General features: G+C 43.4%; 1 protein-coding gene and 1 pseudogene across 2 annotated transcripts in view; both read right to left on the reverse strand.

Moving 5' to 3' along the window:
• The window catches only part of EPHA7 (EPH receptor A7), a 262,568-nt gene that overhangs the window by 47,383 nt on the left and 190,515 nt on the right, over window positions 1–24,670 (reverse strand). The gene's annotated exons all lie outside the window — the stretch shown is intronic.
• Window positions 14,098–14,495, reverse strand: LOC146359349 (histone H2A-like; annotated as a pseudogene).

Genomic DNA, 24,670 nt, shown 5'->3' on the forward strand with positions numbered 1-24,670 from the left:
TCTGCAGTTTTTATAAGTAGTTAGAATAAAACTAATTATCAATTTTAAAAGTGTTTCCCAATTAATCAGAAATGCCTTTTAGTCAATAAAAAGGTTTCTAACCAAACAGTTTAACTGATCAATCAATTAAAGGTTGCACCCCGCTATTTAAACCCTACTTTTACTCAAAAACGATTAATGTTTAGTGCCACAAACAGCAAATGCAGTGGTAAATCTGTGCCTGGGCTGTACTACTTCAAGCTAAGTTCACATTACTGAATGCTCCTTCATTAAACAAAAAGCAAGCAAATAAAGCAAAACACTTCCCTGCATATAGAAAATTAAATGTCAAGGACAATGGTCTTAGCTTTGAGAGCCAGTGTAGTGTAGTGGTGAGAGTGACGGACTGGGAGCTGGGAGATCCGGGTTCTAGTCCCCACTTGGCCATGGAAGCTCACTGGGTGACTTTGGGCCAGTCACAGACTCTCAGCCCAACCTACCTCACAGGGTTGTTGTTGTGAGGATACAACGGTGAGGAGGAGGATAATGTAAGCCGCCTTGAGTTCCTTGCGAGAGGGAGAAAGGCGGGGTATAAATGCAATAAATAAATAAATAAATAATAAATAAATTAGCTTTGCATTTCCAATGACATGTTAGCTTTCTATACGGAGGAAATGTATTTTTTGTTTTTTTTAAGGAAACAATCCTATGGCTGCTAGTCAGTGGCTAGATGGCCATAGGATATGTGGGTTTCCAGGAACTGACCTCCCCCTCTTCTGCGCTGCCTCCCGGGAAGAGGAGCATGGAGCAGCCAAAACGGGGCATTCCAGGGGGTGTTCTGGGGCAGGGAAGGCGGAAATGCCAGTACGACACATCCTATGTGTCATCCAGCAGCCTCCTGCCCCTCTCCACCTTCCTGCGGCTAGACATCCGAAATTGAGAACAATTCCTTCTGTGCTGCTTCTGCTGCCCTGCATTGGATAGGTGGTCGCCTCCGAGTTTGGAGGTGGCCGCCTATCCCCATACAATTGTGCCCTAAATGAAGCAGTTCTGTCATGCGATTCTTTACCTGCTATCTCAGGTGGTACTAGGGATGTCAGAGAATTCCGCCATGGATCTCGGTGAGGCCGAATGCCAGTGCATTCGGTCCCCCGAACTCCGTGGCGGAACGGCCTGCCCCCCGCCCCCCCGCAGATCCCCCCCGGGACGAGACTTATCTGGGGTTGATGTTCTGGACGGCAGCAGCTCCAGCGGCGGCTTCAGCTGGTCTTCCGACCAGCTAATGCCGCCGCCGCCATTTGCAGGCCGGTTCCCCCCCCCATTCGTGATAGGCTATGTAAAGACTTACGTAGCCTATCACATTTGGGTTAAAAAAAAACGCGTACGCAAATGGCAGCTATGGCCACCGCCATTTGCATTCCTTATTTTTGGCCATCTTAAGTCTACTTAAATATTTACGTAGACTAAGACAGCGAAAATAAGGGGGAACGCAAATAGCGTAGCGGATGCTATTTGCATTCCCCCTTATTTTCGCTGTCTTAGTCTACGCAAATATTTACGTAGACTAAGACGGCCAAAAATAAGGAACGCAAATGGTGGCGGCCATAGCCGCCGCCATTTGCGTACGCGTTTTTTGTTTTTAACCCAGACATGATAGGCTATGTAAGTCTTTACGTAGCCTATCACGGCTGAATTCAGGGACGCAAACAGCGGCGGCTACGGCCACCGCCCTTTGCGTCCCTGCTAGCCAGTGGCCGGATGTCTGGCTGCTGGCGGAGCCGGCGGGCGGCTCCACGGATTCCCCACGGAGCGGAGCCAGCCGGCGAGGATTCCGGGGGGAGGGGCGGAGTGCATCCCCCCCAGTGGAACCCGGCGGAGCCAGGTAAGCGGGGTTTCGTACATCCCTAGGTGGTACACAGTCCAGACAAATGTTGACCTCTTCTTCCACTGTTTGTGAGAACTAGGTAGGAGTCCTTCCAAATTCTCCAGAAACTAGGGGCAGATATTATGGGAAATATACAGCTGCCACTAAAAACAGCTATTCTGCATCAAAATGCATGATGTGACCTCACTGTCCTGTGAACTGGTACAGAGTTGGGAAAACTCAAAGAACTAAGACATTGGCTGTGTTCACACAAAACACTAAGACAGAATTCTGGAGAATTTTTGGCTTATTGTTCACAAGCAATGTGCATGCTGCTCGATAGCTCCTGCGTGGCTCCTCCCACCAGTACGAGTGCCTAAAGAATCAAGAAAAAAGCTAAGTGTTACGTCTGAACCAGGGTTCCTGGTTTGTTACTTTGTAATTCTGATTTATTGTTCCCTGTGAATGCTATGTCATCTGTTTTGCACTACTGGGGGCTACCAGAGGAGGAGAAGCCTGGCTGCTGTTTTGGTGGTAAGCATGTGTCTGCCACTTGAGGCTACCTTATACTGAATAAACAATTGAGTCCATCCAGCTAAGTATTGTTTACCCTGACAGTCCATGACTCTCCAAGGATTTAGACCAGCGGTGAAGCTAAAACTAGATCTTGGGCCCAGGGGCCAGGGCCTCACAGCCCAGGGACTCTCCAAATGACCACCCAGAGAGTGGCAGGTGATCATGGCAATGGTAAACAGGCATCAGCACCTAGTCTGGCATGGGCCTTTTTAAAATGTTTTATACGCAGGGGACAGATCTCATTTTATTATTTTTACTTTATATCTATATATTATCCTTTTCTACAACAAAGTGGTGCTTATTCCCAAGTGAATGTGTTTTGCATCAGAGCAACAGAAGCAAATTCCATTTTATCCCCATGATCATGATAATGCTTTGATTTAAGGAAATTTAAAATCCAAAACTGCACATGGTCCAAGTATTCCTGTTTTTAAATCAGGCTTACCAAATAAGTGTTTTGTTTTTGTTTTGCTCTAACGTATCAGGAATGTAGAAGAAGTTGCAAAGCATGGAATGGTGGTGGTATGTGTGAGTGGAGAAGAGCATCATTAGTTATGTGCTTCACAGCTGAAGTAATACACAAAGCTAAAGCCCATTAAGTCCAGGGTCTAAAATTACCTAGCTGCACTGATTCAGACAGCAGGCTCTACCACTGAACGATGGCCTCCCATGTCCCACCTTCTTGTAATATATCGTTCCAGCCTGAGTCCTGAGGGAAGTTAGTGGAAAACACTCCTTGGAATGTCACCTTGAGACTACTGGTGCTCAGACACTTAGTCCTACTTGAGACCCTGCCATTTTCCCTTAAATTGGCAAATGATTCAACCCTTGCTGCAGCAGGAACCTCAGGGTGGGTCTCTCTCTCTCTCTCTCTCTCTCTCTCTCTCATCTTTTGCTTCTTGCTCACCTTCAAGATTCTCCCTTTTTAATGGTTTGGGTGCTTTTAGAGGAATAACTTTTGCACCTTTAAAAAAAAGTTACTTCTAAAGTGATCTTTTGTGATTTTATTGCATTTTATGAATAGCACTTTGAGTGTAAGTCAGGGTGGAAAGCTCTAGGTAAATACATTTATTATGATGAATTGGCAACCCAGAGACCCTTGTAAGAAGACAACAAAAACAGAGCCACACTTTTATCAGAAATTAGAAAACATAGCAAAATGCTTCAGTTTTCACAGTTGGAGACTGAGGGAAGTCATGAGACCTGCCAAATTTGCTTTCTTTTTCACATGCACAGTATTGACACCATTCGCCAACTCTTTCACAAAAGGAATCTCTTTCTTCAGGAGTAATAAGTATTACCCCCTGGAACAAATATTACCCCCAGGATTGTACTCATAATCATTACCATCTCTACTTTGCCCATGAAAATGCACAAAAAGGAAAAGATCTCCTTTTCCATTCTGATTCTGGTCCCCCCCCCCCCCAAAAAAAGTATTGCTGTTATAATACGGCCCAGAATCACAAAGGAAAGTCCTACTTGGCTGGTTTCTTCACTCAACAAATAGAATAATTTAATCCATCTGGCAAAGGGAAGTTTGGAGGATTATACTGTCCTTGGATGTGATTGCCAAACAACATGAGAAAACTTCACACTTCCTCTATGGATTAGAATAGTTTAAATAGACTGGTTGATATTTGACAGGCTGCTTTGTAAGGACCAACATATAATTCTTAACCTCAACACAAAGGGAAAAACAACCCTACCCTATCCCTCCCAAACTGGAAAATATCATCCCTGCATTCAGTTTGCCTTACTTGTATGTTACTGCAATTTAGGCTGAGGTCATAAGCATGGTTATTTGTAAGTAGGTTTATCTGAAATAAATGTGACAGTCTCCCAAGGAAGTATGCTTAGCATCGGGGTGTACTACAACTGGCAGCTGTCTTTCAAGTTTTCAAGCAAAGATCTATCCCTGCCCATTTACCTGAAATCCGTTTAACCTGAGACAGATCCTAGGCCATTCTGCATGCAAAGTGTGTGTTCTATCACTGAGCTTTATTCCACCTAAATAGAGAGCACTCGCAATATCATGGGTATTCCAGCTTTAGATTTATTTGGTAATAATTTGCATTGGTTTCAAAGAAGCAGAGATCCAAGTAAGAGTACTAAGGACTGCAGCCACAGACAGGAGCCAACTCTACAAAGGACAATCATGTCAGCAAAGGCCTTGTATTTTAAAACCATTTTGTAAAATCCCCATTTTTAGATGGGAGACTGTTCATGATGCTTCATGCCATCTGTTCAATCCAAACAAAGTTGAAGCCTTTCATCACAGGTTAAGGAAGTGATGAAAATCATAGTTATGTTGCATAAAGAGCATCATACTTTAATAACACTCTCAGTCTTTCTGTGAATTCTCTCTGCCTCCCCACCCCCATCCCTCTATTTAGATGTTTTACGTATCTATTTTAGTCTGGATAACAATTTATTCATTTATACAGAATAACATTTCACCACGTTAAGTTCTAGTATTTATTCCAGCCTCTCATTGATCCTTGAGTGTCAGCCCAGACAGTGAGTTGTCAGGTCCAGAGGGATGCGTAAGTGGGGGGCCTCCAAAAATGTATCTGTGTGCTTTTGCTATCTGATCATGGCCCCAAAGTATTATCATTAAAAGGACAGTATGTCCTCTGTTGGTTTCCAGATTTAACGGGACACAGTGTACAATTATACATAAGTCTACTCAGAATTAAGTCCCACTGAGGTCAATGGGGCTTACTCCCATGTAAGTGGCTATAGGATTGTGGCCTAATTCAGGTGAAAACAGCACTCCTGAACCTTTAATTGCCGGGCAGAAAATGAAATTTCATCAGATGCAGTTTTTCCCCAATTTTGCACAAAAAGCTGTAGCTGTCAAAACACTCTCTTCTATAATTTTCTTAAAGACAAAGAGGACTGCTATGCAGCTGGCCACCACATTTCTTCTTTTCTTGGCTCAGGCCATTTAGGACTTTATATATCAGAATCAGCACTCAAATTGTGGTAATATGAAACCAGTGCAAACACCTGTAACCCAGCCTCATTAGGAAATGGGCCTGTTTGGAAGTTTCTCCAGCAGCTGAAGTTTCCAAAAAGTCTTCAAGGACAAAACTACATGCAATACATAACAATAATTGAGCTTCAAAATGAGGATCAAGAGATCCCCTGTGTGTCAGAAAGAAACTCAGCCTTTTCACCACGTTGAGATGGCAGCAACCTGGGATTCCACATTCAGCAATGGATCTGGAATCATCCAAAGGCTGCAAAACTACAAAATGGAGACCAAAAGGAGAAGGGGACAGCAGAGGATGAGATGGCTAGATAGCATCACCAATATATGCAATGAATATGAACTTGAGCACGCTCCGGGAGAGAGCGCAGGACAGGAAGGCCTGGCGTGCTATGGTCCATGGGGTCACGAAGAGTCGGAAACAACAATAACAACATTTGTGATGGGAGTCCCATCCTCTTCTTGGTTGTAGGGCCTGCCAGTGGCAAAAGCTTCAGTGCTGATTTGTTCACATCCACCATGGTCAAAACCTGACCATGATCACAGGGCCTGGTACAAATAGTAATAATAAAAAAAATTACGTGCCATTAGCATATAGGTGGTGCCTGCCTTCCACATCATCTCACTCAGTGTCCTTTTAGAATAGGAGATATCTACTCTCACTGATGGCAAAGTCTGTGGAATGGAACAAACCAATCTGGTCTGTCTGGTAGCCTGCTTTGTCCAATCAGAAATGCAAGTAATACTCAATATAAGCTATGGGCCCCATTAAGTTTCATGTGTCAGTGATTACCTCATTCAGAGATTATCAGTATGTTAAATAAAAAAAAATAGGACAGTGAAATCTGTTACTATTTTACTTTGGAAAAAAACAAACATACTGTTGTGCTTTGCGGAAAAAAGAAAAGGGCAAAATCCAACACTGCTCATACAATGGGACTATCCCCTCCTCTCCTCCCCGCAGCCTGCCAACAAATCCCATGAATCTGTTTTGGAGGGTCCCACAACCCTCCAGGGTGTACAGTGGACTGCAGGATTTTCCTCCCCACTCTTTTGGCTGAAGTAAGCCATTTCATCAGCAGGAGGAATTAACTGTAGATGATTCTCAGCTAGTCTTCCAGTCAGAAAAAAGAAATGTAATATTAAGTATAGAATTCAGATTCCTGGGAATCTCAGCTTGCTTTCTTTTTTAAAGAGACAGTTTCTTGCAATTACAGCTATGAACTTATGCTAAGTAGTACAAGTGCAACAACTGATGAAATATCAGAAGCCAGAGGGTTTGCTGAAAAAGATTTCTAGCATCGGGAGGTGGGGGTCAGGGCTTCAGTGCCCGGCACATCTCTCTTTACTTGCAAAAACAGAATGTATTATACAAAATATGGGAAACTATGCAAAATTGGTTGACAGTGCAATCCTCTGCAAGTCTACTCAGAAGTAAGCCCCACTGAGTTCAGTAGGACTTATACATACACACATATGCACCAATTAGGCATGAACTCTGCCTATAGTTTACCAATCAAACATGATTCTACAGATTTTCCTTGACTTCATCTTTTGTCTTGTATAGGCCTCTCATAAACATGAGGACCATACTTGTATAACTACTTTTAATGCCAGGCATGGGACACATCTAGTTTTGAGATATATGGCATCTATGTTTTAATGGTGAGACTTTTGGTGAGACTTCTGGTGGACACAGCTTCTTCCCTATGGCATAAAATAATGCTTCCATAGGGGGAGAAGGGAAAGTCCCTCTTCTAAGCAGCTACAGGCAGGAAGGTCTGCTACTAGGGATGTACGAAAGTCACTTACCTTTTCGCAGCTTGGATTTGCGGTGGGGCGGAGGCACTCGGTCCCTCCCCCCGGAATCCTCCCTGGGCCGGCTCCGTTCTGCAGCAGCTCTGTGGAGCCGCCCGCCAGGGCCGCCCGCAGCCGGAGTTCCGCCGCGGACGGGCTGCTGCGGCCGCCATTTGCGTCCAGCGAAGCTGCCGTGATAGGCTACGTAAGTATTTACGTAGCCTATCACGGCAAGCCAAAAAACCCACAACAGTGTACGCAAATGCAGCTGCCATTTGCGTTCCCTATTTTTAGCTGTTTTAGCCTACGTAAATATTTACGTAGGCTATTACGACGAAAAGAAGGGGAACGCAAATAGCATATGCCGCGGAGCGGAGGGGGACGCCATTTGCGTCCCTGCTTTAGCCGTGATAGGCTACGTAAATATTTACGTAGCCTATCACGGGCTACCATAGGAACGCAAATGGCGTCCCCTACTCAGGTCGCCATTTGCGTCTGCACCAGCCTGGCAGCAGCCGGAGCTGCCGCTGCCAGAGCCACCGCTGGGTAGGCTCCGTTTCGTGGAGCTTTCGCGGGGTGGTGGGGCGGGTTGCTCCGTTCTGCCACGGATTCCGGGGGGGGCAAATTTACTGGAATTCGGCCCCTCTGGGATCCTTGGCGGAATTCTCTAACATCCCTAGTTTGATGAGCTTTTTCCTCCCAGGGCGGATGGGGGAGTCTCTCTTCTCAGCCACACAGGAGAAATGCTTGACTGTTAGAATTTCAATGGGTATGAAAAGTGCCTTTTCTCTTCCCCTGAATAAATTCATCCTGCAGAGCTTGGAATGGTCATTTTTTATAGTTTCCTTATTGGGTGTGGGATTGTTTTAGATAAGGCAGTAATTTTGAGTCGGTTTTCCATAGTACTCCCTCCCACCTAGCCAGCCACTATCTCTTCTCCTAGCCCACCTTGCAGGGTCATTGGGAAGCCAGAATAAGGGGGAAGAGCAACAACAGTGTGTGTGTGGGGAAGCAAGCTGGGCCTAATGAAGAAGGTGTCCCCTGTAAAGCAGTTACCTGGGGGGCAGGGGCTGCTAGGGATGGCTTGGTGCACTGACTGCATACAAGTCCGTTTGTGGTCTTACTTCTGTAGTTTGGAACACAGAAATCGGTACACCTCTCAAACTCAGTAGTGCAAGCAATATACCGCATTTAATTCCCTCATACACTGACATATTTAGCAGAGAAGGACTAGCAGTAACAGCAACCTTGGGGTAAGCCACCGAGAAGACTCTCTCCCTTGGAGGAAGGAGGGGACCAGCTCCCATAGCCTGCTAGTCAGATCCTTCTGGCTTCCCTCCTGCTGTGGAGGAGTGGAGGGATGGGGTGGAGACATCAGTCATGTTACAGGATCAGGGGAGGGGGATATGGAGCCAACAGCTCCCTTCTGTCCTGATTGTTCAATGCAGCTCGGCCCAGCCATGAAAAGATATAATGCGGAGGGATGTGATATGAGACATGCCTGTATGTCTAAGTCCGGCCAGTCTAAATCCCGGAAAGGATCTGGAATCAAAAAGAACGGTTTGTAGTGGAATAAAATGCCAGGTGTGAAGAGGGCCTATGATTCCCAACCAATAAAGGTCCAGGGCAAAGCCCCATCTCTTCAAAGTTTTATTTTTTAAAAGAAAAACCCTGGTAGCTCTAAATGTGGTGACAAACAATATCACATGTTTATTGCATTGCAACTGGATTCTGTACATTCATCTTAAATGTTTAGCTTAAGGTGTTAGGATCTGTTTCAACAATCCACAAAAATATTATGGCAGGAAAAATGGTAAAAGTTCTGAAAGTGAATTATTTTTACACAGCTGGAAAAAATGTGTAGCTCTCTGTTTTACTAAAATGCATTTTGTATAAGTTACCACATGTCAAAGAATCCCATGATTAAAGTTTATTTAAAGATTAAAGAAGTAATGGATCTATTGGTCTAGATCAGTGGTGAAGAAATTCCGCACAAGGTTTATGAGCTACAGCAGGGATGGAGAGAATGTAGATCTCCAGACATCTTGGATTTCAACTCCTAGAATCCTCTTGCCAGCATGGCCAATGGTCAGGAATGCTGAGAGCTGAAGTCTCAAACATCTGGAAATCTACTTTCTGCCCAACCCTGATCTATAACATGCCAGAAACAGACCCAAATATGAGTCAGTAGTTCTACCACTAACTTCCTAAAAAAAAGACACCTTAACTTTCTTTTATGCAAACTTTTATTTTCTGACTCATAAATCTAACATTGCTTCAAATGCACTATCAGATCTAGAGAGACGGTCAGCTCACTGTGAACTACTTGGAGAGTGAAGCACTAAGTGGCAAAAAGAGAACCTACTCCAAGAATACTTGACTGCACTACTCATTACAGCTCTTAAATTACCTGCTTTTCCTAGGGGAGGATCGGTGACAATAGCTGCTTTAATTTATTTCCGAATCAAGTGGGGGAAAATGCAAGGTAAGAGCTGGAGACTTGTAGAATCTGAACAACAACAAAAAAAGCACTTTTACTTTTCCATTTCATTTGGTTAATTGGATCATTTTAGCATACACCTTATTAAAATGTGCATGTAAAGACCTTACTCAATATTGATTTTTTTTAAAAAAAAATATGCTAATTTACCCCACTGTATATTATTTCTGTCAAGTTCATTTCCAGCTTGTGTTTAGCAGCTCCGGAAGTGGGAAGTAGGAATCACTTCTGTGCCAATTACAAAGTTTGGGATAAAATATTATAAAAAGAAAGGACAAAATAAAGGTATTTTTATGTGAAAGAAACAGCTGTCATGTTTTCTGTTATAGCAAGTTCCTAGAAACATTTTAGAAACTTCTCTATTTTTGTGTTGTTTGTTTTTTGCTTGACATTTGATACAGATGTTATTGTCATCTCTTTGTTTTGTTTCTTCCGAACCAGTCAACATGGGTAGCAGAGTGAACTGATTCTGAATTGCATCAGAACTGACAATATTAACTTTGATGGCACCCACAGCTCCTGCATCAGAATCATAAATTCATTCTGACGTGACAGGCACAAACCCAAACCTTTCAAATGTGTGAAGAATGGTAAGACTAACTTATCAAGCAACACTCTCACACACGTGGGTATGTGTCCAATTTAGATTTCTTCAAATGAGATCTCTCAGAATTCAAATTCTATCCCATAAGAGCTAAACTTTCTAAATACCCGCCTGCCCCCAAGCAGAGGCACTTTGCCCTGATAAGTTTACTCATTTACGTTCTATCCTCCTTCTTTCACCATCCATCTTCCATGACAAGTGTCAATTATGACTACAAGATTTATGGGATGGAAAGATAACGTACAATTTACAAATCATTTCCTGTGGAAGCGGACAGGTGTAATGACAGAGACGGCTTTCTGTAATTGAATTTGTTGCTCCTATCTACTCAGTCACAAGATGATGTCAACTTCAAGGATGTTAGTCATGGAAAAAATCTTAATACATGCCACTATTTTACTGTACTGTTGGCAGTACCATCCAGTCTTAAACTTGTCTACCAACACGGTTGGTATTTGCTGCACTGAAATATGATGCTTGGTAAATAAAACCACAGCTATTACAGGCTGCACAGTGCAGTGATTAGGTTTATTACAGAAAGATGCCCAAGGGATGCTTCAATAAATTTCAGCCTCCTAAGAAAGTATATTTATTTATTTATTCTGGGCCTGAAATAAACTAGAGCTGAGTGACAGCAAAAGCAAATTAACAGCAAGAGAAATATACAGTCAAATATTAAGTGCAAACTGTATAAATAGTCCATCCAGGTGTCAACACAAAGTAATAATTAGTGCTGTGCAAGAGAGTTGCTGAAATTGCCATGTTCAAGGATATAATTTTTGGGGCAGGAACTACAGTATCATTTAGTATGAACATTTCTAAATTTTTCCAAATAACTGTGAAATTCACTCAGGGCTTTGCAGACATAACACTTGCTACAGATCTTACAGGTCAAATAAACATATGCCTGAACCTTGCTGAGAAACTGCATAAAAATCAGTGAGATTACTCAAATGTTTTAAATCTAAAACTCTGTGCTCACTATGCTGCTAGATCAAATGCTGTATTGCCTAGGGGTGTACAAAACCCACTTACCAGTCCGCTGGGGCAATCCTCCCTGGAATCCTCCCTGTCCGGCTCCGCTCCGTGGCAAGTCCGCGGAGCCGCCAGCCAGGTCCATCCACAGCTGGACCTCCGCCCACTGCCGGTCTGCGGACGCAAATGGCATCTGGTGTAGCGGACACCATTTGCGTCCCTGCTCTTTGCCGTGATAGGTTACATAAAGATTTACGTAGCCTATCACGGCAAAGAGCAGGGACGCAAATGGCGTAGCGGATGCCATGTCGGTCCCTGCTCTTTGCCGTGATAGGCTACGTAAATCTTTACATAGCCTATCACGGCAAAGAGCAGGGACGCAAATAGTGTCTGCTACGCCATTTGCGTCCCTTCTCTTTGCCGTGATAGGCTACGTAAAGATTTACGTAGCCTATCATGGCAAAGAGAAGGGACACAAATGGCATCCGGTAGGCCGGACACCATTTGCTTCTGCAGACTGGCAGCGGACGGCAGCGGACAGACTGGACCCTGTTGGTGGCAGGTAGGATCCGACCCGTTCCGGGAAAACTTCACAGGGTGGCGGAGGTGGGTAGTCCGTTCCACCACGGACTCCGAGGGTGGAATTCTCCATCCCTAGTATTGCCCTGTTATACTGCAGATAGCCTCCTGCAACACCTTCATGTGGAACTCCTGAAGAGACTGTAACAATTCTGCATAAACAACTTCAAAGTTTACACCAACTGGCTTGTCTCACCCTTACTCCCTAATATGAGACAAATCAAAATAAATAGAATGAATCTTATATTAGGTGCCAGAGAGTGAACCAATTACTTTCAAGAATGAAAAGTTAATTATAGGAATAATCACTATAATTTCATTAATAATAAAATTTGTCCAGTGACCATGGGCTTATGTGTTTGAATAAGAGGTATGTTAATTGTCCTTACTGCTGCAATCAAGGGAACACTTAAGCTCTCTTCAGTCATTCCGTGGCTGTAGACACTGACCAGGTTTGCACATCATGGCTAATTATTTTTTAACCCAGGAACTGGCACAAAAGGGCACACAGCAACAAACCATGGGTTAATTCTGAGTTGTTGAACCCCTAAAAAACCCAGGGTTTCTAGGGCCCCATCTACATGATCCTTTTACTCCAGCACAGCTGCGAATTGAGGTCCTTCGGGACAATGCAGTCGCCACTTTGTGGCCATCCGTGGTTTTATCCCAGAAAATGCGGCTTTCCAAGGAGGCGTTTTGCTGTGGGTTTTCCCACAGTTGTGAGCCATCTGTCCCTTCCCCAAACTGACTTTGCATTTTGTGGTGGGTGTGTTGTAGGTGTGCATAGTGCTTGCATCACTCTGTGATGCCCCTTTATTCCCCCTGTCCCTTCTCAGCTGCACAGTTCAGAACGGTGGACAGGCATGTACCGCTCACGCCTGTGAGTGCGAACCATCATGAGAGAGTCTCAGGCTGGGGAACTGACAAACAGTTGGCGTGGAAATGAAGGAGCACAGAACATTCACTTTCTACATAACGAGGGACGGACAGACACAACAGAACCCCTAAAATACAAAACAGCCACTAAAGTGTCTCACCCCATGCTCACAGGACTGCATAGCTGTGCATTAAAATATAATGGCAAAAAAAGGGCACGGTGGAATCTATTAAGGAAGCCCACAGTAAATCATGAGTGTATCCCAGCAGAAGCTGATTCGAAGCTGAAATGCTGCGCAGTTGTGACGGAGTGAATGGTGAAAGCGATGCCACATAGATGGGGCCTAGGTTTGAACATTGCAAAACCACCCAGGAATAAGGCATTCCTGGGTTGTTAATTGCAGGCAGAGGTGGGTGAGCTGGCAGGAGCCAGCATGCTCACTTACTCCAGCACAATCACAAACAACCCATGGTTAGCAAAACATGGGTTCTTTGTGCAAACAACATCACTGAATGCATGACGGGGCTTCTGAGAATGTGAGAATGCATGACGGGGCTTCTGTTGGCTAGCCCTTCCTCCTAGATGCTGACTTATGTATTGACCATGCCCCCCAGCTGGGAGTAATCAGTATCAATCTGCTACCATACGGCTCCCTCCACCAGGACAGGAAATAGTTATCAGAAAGAAAACAATTATAATATCATCAAAAAGATATTAAGCAAAAACCCTAAGTGTTGGATAGGAAATTTTTCAAAAAGAGAAGTTAAAAATAAAAGAGAAGTTAAAATACATCATATCTAATATGCAAGAAAACTAAGAAAGCACGTATGTACACAATTGTCTTATTTTCAATGCTTACAATGAATTTGTATGTAATGATCTCTGTTTATAATGGAACCCTACATACCAGTCTGTAAGATGCACTTATTCTTTTAAACAGAAACAAGTTAAGCAGAGAAAACTTACGTCAGGTCACATTCTTATTAACATATTTGTAGTATTATTGCTATCAGCTTAACAGGCTGATCCTATGGAAGTATCATATCTGCAAGCAGATATGGAATGAGCAAGGGACCCAGAGTGTTGCCTACCAGGATAGCCCTAAATACAACCATTACGACAATTAAATGAAAATTCCATGTACAGAGGTGATACATCTCTGAATACCAAATTCTCATGAAAGAGCATTATTATGGAATCTATCTTTATTTTAACATTTTAAAAAAATAATCATATTTCAAAACATTTAAATGCAAATCATTAGACTGTCCATTGCCCAAAGCAAAGGTTTTTATAAATATTGCCAGCTTTAGCAGAGTCCAGTCTTGTAAGAAACACCAACTTGAAGCAGGCTTTAGTATTCCTGTGACAGAGTATCTTCTACAGCTGCCTAGGCAATACTGTCTTCTCGGGAAGGAGCTGAGCATGGATCTTGGGCAGAACCCCTCCTCCACCAATCGTCATACCCACAAACAACTTGTTCAGTTCTTCATTATTCCTCACTGCCAGCTGGATGTGCCATGGACCAATTTACCGCCTCTTGTTTTCGTGAGCAGCAATTCCTGCCAGTTCCAGGACCTCTGCAGTCACATATTCCAACACGGCTGCCAGGTATACCGCAACTCCAGAACCTACTCTTTCAGCATAGTGACCCCTCCTCTACTGCCCAATATAGGCCACTGGGAACTGCAGGCCAGCTATTGTAGAATTGCTTTTCTTAGACTTTGCAGGTTTCTTGCCATGTGCAGGCATTCTGGAACTCTATGGTTATGTATCCCAAATGCAGGAAAATCATCTGTGCCCACGAAAACAACATGGCATGACCATCAGCTTCATGGCCTGCTTGTAAACATCTACAGGCTGGTAGTGGATAAATAAAATCACAAAGTTGGATCCATAATTGACCTCAAGCAGGGAGAAGGGTCTGTTGGCCCTGCCTGGAGGAAGGGGGCAGGCTGGCCATTTTCTCAGATTCCCTCTTTCCTCTGAAGCTTCTACTGCCACCTCCCAATTAGTTCCGGAGGGTTGTTGAGGGGCAGGGGCTCTCTGGAACAGCAGGAGAGGTGGCACTGAGGGACAGGAGAAGTGGAGAAAATTGCCATCATACTCCCTTCCTCCAGCAGAACGTTTCTGCTGGATCTTGGTAGCCCTTCTGTTCATGGTGCTGGAATAAGCAACAGCCATTAGCTAAAATCTACTGTATGGAGAGAAAATAACTAGTTTCAAAGCTACTAAATCGTTAATACACGTGAGAACAAGGAGTTGGGATGTTTTTTCCTCTTTCTTTTCCTGTGAGGCCCTCTCTCTGTACTGGTTTTGGTTTCACTTTTGTCTATTTCCTTTGCTAACATTAAGTAAAAGTTATGTTTAAAGCTTGCAGTTATTTCTGTCTCAAGTGTGATCAGAAAAAAACTTATTCGGCAACATTATGCTAGACCTTCAACAAGCCCAGCAAAGCAACTGAAACAATCTTATGCTTTGAGGGCCAAACTAAATGTTTGGGGTGTGTGGAATTTCAGGATGAACATGGGGGGGGGGGTGTTGAGTGGGAGGATGCTTAAATCCTCTTCTCCTGAAGCACCATGGTCTTGATCCAAATTGGGGCCATGTGTGTTTGCAGGAGAGTAGGGGAGACAGTCACACACAGCCCAGCTATATATGATTAAAGCAACATTTAGTTTGGTCCTGAGGCTAGCCAGAGCTGGCAGTCCTGAGTCCTTCCTATCCTATCCCAGAATCTGTCATGGTGTTATGATGGCTGAACCCAGCCCAGGGATGTGGACCTTCCTAGGCCATGTAAAAGCAATGCACAGGATCTTAGAACACAGTTGCAAATCCTGTTAATTTCAGTCAGACTAGTCAACTTACTCCTAATCAAGTCCTACCCAGTTCAGACTTATTTAAAAGTAAGCATGCTTAGGATTACTAGGGATGTCAGATAATTCTGCTACGGACTCCAGTGAGGCCTATCACTGGCAAAAGTAGCCTATCACGGAAGCCCCCAGAATCCATGGTGGAACAGCTTCCCCCACCGCCACCCCACGGAATCCCCCCGGGACGGAGCTTACCTGGCAGCGGATGCGGCTCCAGATGCGGCGGTGGATGCGGCGGTGGATGCGGCGGCTCCGGCTGGCCTCCCGGCCACTGCTGCGCTGCTGCGGCCACAAATGGCGGCCATCGTAGCGGCTGCCATTTGCATGGTTGCCTTTTGCCGTGATAGGCTATGTCAATACTTAAGTAGCCTATCACGGCTTGGCAGCCATGCAAATGGTGGCCGGTGTAGCGGCCGCCATTTGCGGCCGCAGCAGCCTGGCTGCGGCCAGAATTCCGGCTGCGGCTGGCCCTGTCTGGCGGCTCCGCGGAGTCACCGTAGAGCGGAGCTGGCCGGGGAGGGTTCCAGGGGGAGGGATGGAGTGCCTCCCCCCCACCGCCGATGCCCTGGAACGGACGGGTGAGTAGGATTCGTACATCCCTAAGGATTACAGCGTTAAGTACATCTGACTGTGCACTGGATGTGATCAAAGTAATTTGGTCTACTTGGAAATTGTACCCACATCCTATTGGTTGCACTAAGGTAGCCTAACATAGACATGATGATGACTGCAAAATAGCTACCCAAAGGTTAATTTATTGTGTAAGTTCTTTATATCACAGCTGCCATTATATGCATTATTAAAGAAAGTGTCAATTGGCCACATTAAAAAACCATTTTGTTTTCTGACTAGTTCCCTAAAAGAAAAGGGGTTGATTCTGATTTTCTGTGTTACATCAGGTAACTTCATTGACTTCAGTGGAGTCATAGCTGCATATCAGAATAGAATCTGACATACAAAATGCTATTTCCATATGTAGTTTCAACTTCTCACTAATGCATGACTTGTGAAGCATTTCCACATCATTAAAAATTTAATTATTGTAACCAATCACAAAGCACTCATCATTAATACTCCTATTCAACCATTTTTCAAAATCATATTAAAATTTTTATCAGGGAATGATTATGTTATTTTTGTAAGTAATTTTGTCTTCAACTTTCACAGATTGCCTAGAATTCAGAAGTATGAAAGACATAAATGATAACTAGTTTAAACAGTCTTGGTTTACCTCCCACACAGACTCAGTGTTTTCAATGTTCCAGACACTGAAGCACTTTGAAGCACATAAAGTTAATTCTTTATGTTCTTAAACATTAATAAAATAGGGAAGGGCAATACGTGAAAAGAAATTGTTATGTTGACACATTGGGTGACTGCAGAATAGAGGCAGGCAAGCAGAAAATCAAGTAGCATGTGCCCTGAATCCAATTCTTTTCACTCCAGTCATGACTTTATAGGAGATTTTCATGTGCACATCTCCTGCTTGATTAGAAACAGAGTACAAAAAAGTATTTCATGTGCAATTTTCAGGGCTAGATGGATCTCTGGATACAGTAACTGTTAGCATTCCCCTAGGCACTGCACTGAACAAATAGTGTTATCAGCTTTGACAGCTGCAACTAAGTTTAGGTGTATGAGGGTGCATGAGCTGCAATATTAATTCATCCTACCCGCAAAAACAGAGTGTTGTCAAAGCTACCATTTCTACCATACACTGATTGGCTAGGTAGTGTATGGATATGCGCGCACACACACACACACACTTATGCATTGCAACTCAAGGGCTGCACTCCTATGTGTACATTCCTCTAGATTTCTGTCTATATTCATAGAACTGCAATTATATAGTTCCAAAGCAAGATGGAGAACAATGACTGGTGCAATTGTCATCAAAGCAGTTAGAGGAGCACAATCCCCACAATCTTTTATTTCCATAAAATATCTCAATATTGAAAAATACTGAAAAATTCACTTCACATTATATAAGTGTGGACCATACTTGATAGAAAATGAAGATAAATGCATCCCATAGCTATGCTGAATCAAATGACATACTTTTCAGCAGCTATTTGACATACCGGTATAAATTCAACTAAACCTCTATTGAAAGCAATATAAACTATGATACTATTCAAGCCTTTCAATATTGGTCCTTAGATCTGAATTAGGACTGAAGGAAATCATACTTAGGGATGTCAGAGAATTCCGCCACGGATCTCGGGGAGGCCGAATGCCAGTGCATTCGGCCCCCCAAAATCGGTGGCGGAACGGCCTGCCCCCTGCCCCCTGCCCCCCCCCCGGGACGAGACTTACCTGGGGCGGATCTTCCGGGTGGCGGCGGCTCCAGCTCCGGCGGCAGTTCGATGGCGGCGGCGGCCGGTCTTCCGACCGGCTGCCGCAGCCGCCATTTCAAGGTGTTTTTTTTTTTAAAAAAAAAAGACGTGATAAGCTACGTAAAGATTTACGTAGCCTATCACGGCTAGGTTTTAAAAAAAACGTGATAGGCTACGTAAATGTTTACGTAGCCTATCACGTCTTTTTTTTTAAAAAAAACCCGCACGTACGCAAATGGTGGCAGCTACGGCCGCCACCATTTGCGTTCCTTATTTTGGCATGTCTTAGTCTATGTCAAGATTTACATACACTATGACGGTGAAAATAAAGGGGAACGCAAATAGCGTAGTGTGCGCTATTTGCGTCCCTTTTTGATTCGCCGTTTTAGCCTACATAAAGATTTACGTAGGCTAAAACGGTGACTCAAAAAGGGTGTCAGGGTGGACACTGAGCCCATAAAATCCCAGAGTAGTTCTGATTCTGAGGAAGAGCAGTCGCTCCTGGGAGAGGAGCGCGCTCCTCTTTCCCAGGGCCCACAGCTGACGGAGATTCCTCCCACCAGCATTCCTAGATTAGATAGCAGTCCAGGCAGTGACCGAGCACAGATAGCAGACTTGGTGGACGCGCAATGCCGACGCAGTGAGCGGCGCCAAATGGAGGGCGCAGAAAGGAGGCGTAGTGCCCGGTTGGCGCGCAAACAACAGCTGCGCCCATAGGATCCAAGGGAAAAGGGGAGGGACTCTCCCTAGTCCTTAAGTTCAGGGGTCTGCCAGTAATTCCCTTTCAAACGGGGACCAACTGTTCCAACTTAGGGCATAGGTACTCCCCTGCTCAGATCTAGTTGCTACCTGTAGAGTTGTTAAGTTATAAAAGAAAAATAAAGCTTAAAAAAGAATTCCTTTGTCTGTGTCTGGACTTGGCTACTAGATTAGACTGAGAGAGGCCTCCAAGGAGCCCCTGACAAAGGGATGCAAATAGCGCCCGCTACGCTATTTTCGTTCCCCTTATTTTCGCCGTCTTAGTCTACGTAAATATTTACATAGACTAAGACATGCCAAAATAAGGAACGCAAATGGCGGCGGCCATGGCCGCCGCCATTTGTGTACGCGCGTTGGTTTTTTTTTTTTAAGTCAGACATGATAGGCTACGTAAACATTTACGTAGCCTATCACAGCTGACTGCAGGGACGCAAACGGCGGCGGCTACGGCCGCTGCCATTTGCGTCCCTGCTAGCCAGCAGCCGGATGTCCGGCTGATGGTGGAGCCGGCTAGCGGCTCCGCAGAATCCCTGCGGAGCACAGCTGGCTGGCCAGGATTCCGGGGGGAGGGACGGAACGCCTCCCCCCCACCATCAACATAATCCACGAACAGGTAAGTGACTTTTGTACATCCCTAAACTTCCTCGAATAACCATAACTGGCATGTTGCTAGGTTTGAGCCATACAATGGAATAGGGATGTCAGACAATTCCGCCATGGATCTCGGTGAGATCCGCCAAACACCGTGGCGGAACGGCCTGCCACCCCCCCGTGGATCCCCCCGGGACGAGACTTACCTGGGGCGGATCTTCTGGGCGGCGGCGGCTTTGGCGGCGGCGGCTGGTCTTCCAACTGGCTGCCGCCGCCACCATTTGCACTCTTGTAAAAAACAACAACAACAACCACGTGATAGGCTATGTTAAGATTTACGTAGCCTGTCATGGCTGGGTTTAAAAAAAACAACAACGACGTGATAGGCTACGTAAAGATTTACGTAGGCTATCATGGCTGGGTTTAAAAAAAAAACCAACCGCGTATGCAAATGGCGGTGGCTTTGGCCGCCGCCATTTGCGTTCCTTATTTTTGGCCGTCTTAGTCTACGTAAATATTTACATAGACTATGATGGCGAAAATAAAGGGGAACGCAAATAGCTTAGTGGGCGCTATTTGCGTCCCTTTTTGATTCGCCGTTTTAGCCTACGTAAAGATTTACGTAGGCTAAAACGGTGAATCAAAAAGGGACGCAAAGAGCCCACTACGCTATTTGCGTTCCCCTTTATTTTCACCGTCATAGTCTATGTAAATATTTACGTAGATTAAGACGGCCAAAAGTAAGGAACGCAAATGGCAGTGGCCGTAGCCGCCATTTGCGTACGCGGGTTTTTTTTTCCCACCGAGCCCTCCACGGCCGGAAATCCGGCTGCGGATGGCTCTGGACTGGAGCACAGCCAGCCGTGGAGGATTCCGGGGGGGAGGAATGGATCGCCTCCCCCCCCGTCGAGGATTCCGGGAGGAGGGACGGAACGCCCCCCCCCCCCAACATAATCCGCGGAAAGGTACGTGACTTTCGTACATCCCTACCATGGAGGTGTTCAAACTGTATTTGCTACATTTTCTTCTGATTCAGTCCTCTTCACTACCTATTTATTTAGGGCTTGAGTCATCCTATTGCTGATGCAGCTGTACCTGCAGGAGGGGAACAGCAGAGAAGCTGTAATGTGTGGACCCTGCTCAGTGATTTTTAATATCTGAATTGAATTCTATAGGCTTTGTGACTTCAGTTCTATAGTACTCAATTAGTGGTTACATGTTTTTCTTTATACATATAATTTATGAATCTTATGATCCACTTACAGGTCAGAATAAGAAATTAAGTCTTTGGCATTTATCTCATAAAGCATGATTTGTACAAAAAATTATCACACACAAGAGCCATAAGCAATATGCTCAGACACATTTTTGACACAACTGCAGTTACAATCTGGCCTAGAGATAAGCTCAAAAATATTTATCCCACAAAGGAGTTTGGAGAAACATGCTTTGACTTTTTTTTTTTTATATATATACAAAGACAATTACATCCTGATCTAGAGATTTTCTAATTTGGAGGAACTGGGCCAGAGTTTGGCTGAAATAGTATTGATGAACCTTAAATATTTATTTCCTTTATAAATGTCCCTTTACAAAACCCCTACTGACTGTTCCCAGACATGTCATGTTTATCCATGTGTTTAACCAGCCATTCTGTTTTTAATTAGTTTCATACTCCAAAAAGGAAAAGAAATTTAAACAGCAATTTCCTTCTTTTGTCTAAAGAGATTAGTACTATCTTTTTTTTTCTTTAAAAGACCCTGAGTACTAGCCTTCAACAATGCAGAACTAGGAAACAAAACAGTTCTTTGGGCTACTCCTAAACACTGATAGTTCACTTCATGTTAAAGACATTACTACGTGCAAAACAGTTGATATTGTCAGCTTTCAAAGGTATATACTAATTGGTACAAGGATGGATTGAATAAATGCTAGAGCTAAATACAGCCACAACAGTAAACCATAACTCTTTACTTAGTATCAAGAAAACTGACACCCAGATTAAAAAAAAAAAAAAGAGAGAATTAATTTGAAATCCTTCCTTCTGGTCTTATAGTGTTCACACTGGCAGCTTGTAAATGGAAAGCACTGAGAAATTATCTTCTTCGTCCTCATTCCTTTTGCCCCGTTACCGGATGTATTCCCTGCTAAACACAGTTGGACCTAGATCACAAGACCAGTATGCATAATTCCAGACGTGCAGTGACTAAGCGTGGCACAGGGATTGCCAGAATGTACCATTGGATAATACTTGAAGCAGCACAGCTCCCCAAACCAGGGTGAGGTACTTGCATCAAACCTTTGGTGGTGGCAGGGCGGGGGGGGAGTTTACCTTAAGCAGTGGTGGAATGAGTGGCTTCTGTTTTTTTTTTTTAAACACTTTCTTTTATACCTGAGAAGCATTCCCTTCAACTTTTGTTGTTAAGGTGTGTGTGTATGTGTGTGTGTGGGGGTGATGCTGCCAACTACTGGGGGTGGCAAAAGTCTGTATACTTTTGGAGGGGTGGTACTTGCTTTTAATACAAGGGGGGGAGAACAAGAGTCGTTGTTTTCCCCCCGCTTCATTGTACTAAAAACAAAACAAAACCCTAAGCAGCTACTCCAATGGCAGCTTAGCTGTGCTCAGGAGTTGGCTGCTAAACACTATAAAAATCTGTCCACAAATCCCCCTGGGAATGACTTCATTATCTAGGGTCATTTCTGGGGACATCTGGCCAGATTTTTAAAGTGATCATCAGCCTGTACCTTAGCTTTCTTCTAGTAGCGAGAAAAAAGAAAAACTACCCTTGCTACCTCATCAAAAGTAAGTACCACCACCCTAAAAGTGCGATCCTTTTCACTCTCCCTCAAGCATTTGATCTCATCTCCAACTACGTTCTGAATGTGCTGAAAACAAGCTGGGCTAAATATTTTGCTCTTGGTAGCCTGGCTGCCATTTCCTTAACCCCCAAATGACCTGGATGCAGTGTTGTTCTGCAGCATTCTGGGGTGAGGGAAATGGTATCCCCCATGTTTTTGTGGTGGCTACATTAGGGACCTTTTGCATTAGGACCATTTTGAGGTAAAGAAAATGGCGACTGTCAAAAGTTGACCTACTTTGTTGCCACAGCAGACAGTGGCAGCAGCAAAATAAATTTTGAAAAACAAAACAAAACAAAACAGAGGAAGCTGTCTCTGCTACCATCACTTAAAGTAAAGGATGAATTTCACCACATATTCTCTCTCCAAACACTGGAAATATGACCTCCATTTTCACAGCCTGTGAAGAAAGCCAGCCAGCCATGATATTTAGTGGGCCATTTCAGTACAGCACTAGCAATGACTGAATAGTCTTTTTGAAGATACAGAAATGTCTATTTCTTTGTAGGGAAAGAGGCCTAACAAATCAGGTTTGAACTGGTTTACAATTTGTTATGTTTATATGTCTTTATTGGGTGACTAGTTCCTGTCTCTCCATCTCAAACACTTTTCTTTTGCAAGTGCCCTTCTATATAACCACCACCACCACAATCTCATACCTACTAGGATTGTCGAACCTATCTGAGACATAATGCCATAAAAGATGACCATCACAATGGCTACAATAAATGTCAATGCACGTTGCACATGCATGTATCGATGTACATGAAACTGCTGACATTGTCTTTACATACATATTATATTTATCACGTTACTCCTTGTTTATAATTTAAACATTCAAGAAATGAAATGAGAGCCTGGAGATTTTTTTAAAAGCACTAGTTCTATTTAATGCCTAAAGCGCAGAGAACTTATTGTATGTATTTCGCCGGAAGGAGGAATTAGTACTAGTATAAACATCATAGGTTTATCATTAAAACTTTGGTTTAATTCCTTAAGCCTCATCTCCAATCTGTAACCAAGTTTAAGTATATGTACTGCAAATATACTTGCTCATATTTATTCTTAGATAGTATTAACTCTCTGTTGTTTCTCTCCAGTAAGATTTGAATTCTAAGGTCCTTGGGAGAAGGTATCTGTCTTTTTTGCTTATGAAACATAATAAAATTAAGCTAAAGTGAAACATAGTACATTGATGGCATTGTAGGTAAAAATAAATAAGCAAACAACCAGGCCATTTGTTACTTAACATCAAGCTTTATAAATTCTTTATTTTACTTCAGTTCACAGTAATTTTTTTGTCCTTTTTTTTCTGTGAACTTTCCCCCCTAATCCTACCTCATTAATAACATCTTTAAAAATAGCTATTACATTAAGAAATGCCATGTGTTGTCAGGTTGTTTTCCCTTCCTATGAACTTCTAATCAGGTAAAGTATTTAACATCTTAGTTATTAGACAGTTAAATTTTAAAGCCTTTCCACAAAGAGTTATAAGCTAGCAGAAGAAGAAAATATCAATAAAGCAAATGCAAACACTATTTCAAAGTATTTGTTTTAAAAAATCTAGTAATGCAGTTTTAAAAGCTGGAATGGAGAATACTCTATTTAATGACACTTTTGCACCACAACCCTGTAAATCTTAGATATAACAAATAGAACAAACCACTCTTCTAATGAGTCCATTAATCATGAAAGTGAAGGGAGGCTCAAAAGGGTTACCAATTCTTAAGAAGGAAGGAACTCATCACTGCCAAAGTCTCACTAGTTATCCGTGCCGTGGCAGCAATTCTATTTTCGATTAAAGTTGCACCACTCTTTCTAATCCAACCACTAAATCTCCTTTACTCTTTTCAGAGTCGTAGAAAATGGGACTAGAACACACTGAAGGAACGTTTTAGGGTAAATAATCAATCTTTTGAATGTCATTACTGAAAAATGTCTGATCTAAATCCAGTTGTAATGTAGTGGGAGTCTTTCTGTGAAAGCTGGATGAAGAATCTGTTCAGGGTTTCTCTTTCTTTCAAAACAAGATATGCTGAATGACCTGTCTGGTTCTTACTGCCTTTTCCCCATTCCTGTGATTCCTATAAGACCAGTGGTTCATTTTCTTGGCTGTATCATGTGTCCCATTACTTAACTACATTAGTCTTTAGTCCAACTGTTTAACAGAGAAGATAAATGCTCCACTACTAAGAAAGACAGACTTCTACCCTGTGAAAAACTTCCTTCTTCAAATAAAAAGGCACAGAAAAGATGACGCCACAAGTGAAAAGGCCTTTTTCCAAATCCTACCAACAAACCTACTATGCCAACAGGATGTGAAACAAGGCCTCTGATGACAAGAGCAATGTGTGGGCATTTTCACGTGGGAGAAAGCACTCATTCAAATAGCCAAGCTCCAAACCAGTTAAGGCTTTATAAGTGATAGTGACACTTTGAACTGAGCCTGAAAATAAGTAAGTGTATTGGGATGAACAGGCTCCATTTTATAAGGTTCCATTGTTAGTGC

The sequence above is a fragment of the Heloderma suspectum genome, chromosome 1 (genome assembly GCF_057233095.1).
Source record: "Heloderma suspectum isolate Gila_16-S chromosome 1, 16-S_ref, whole genome shotgun sequence".
NCBI classification, from domain to species: Eukaryota; Metazoa; Chordata; class Lepidosauria; order Squamata; family Helodermatidae; genus Heloderma; species Heloderma suspectum.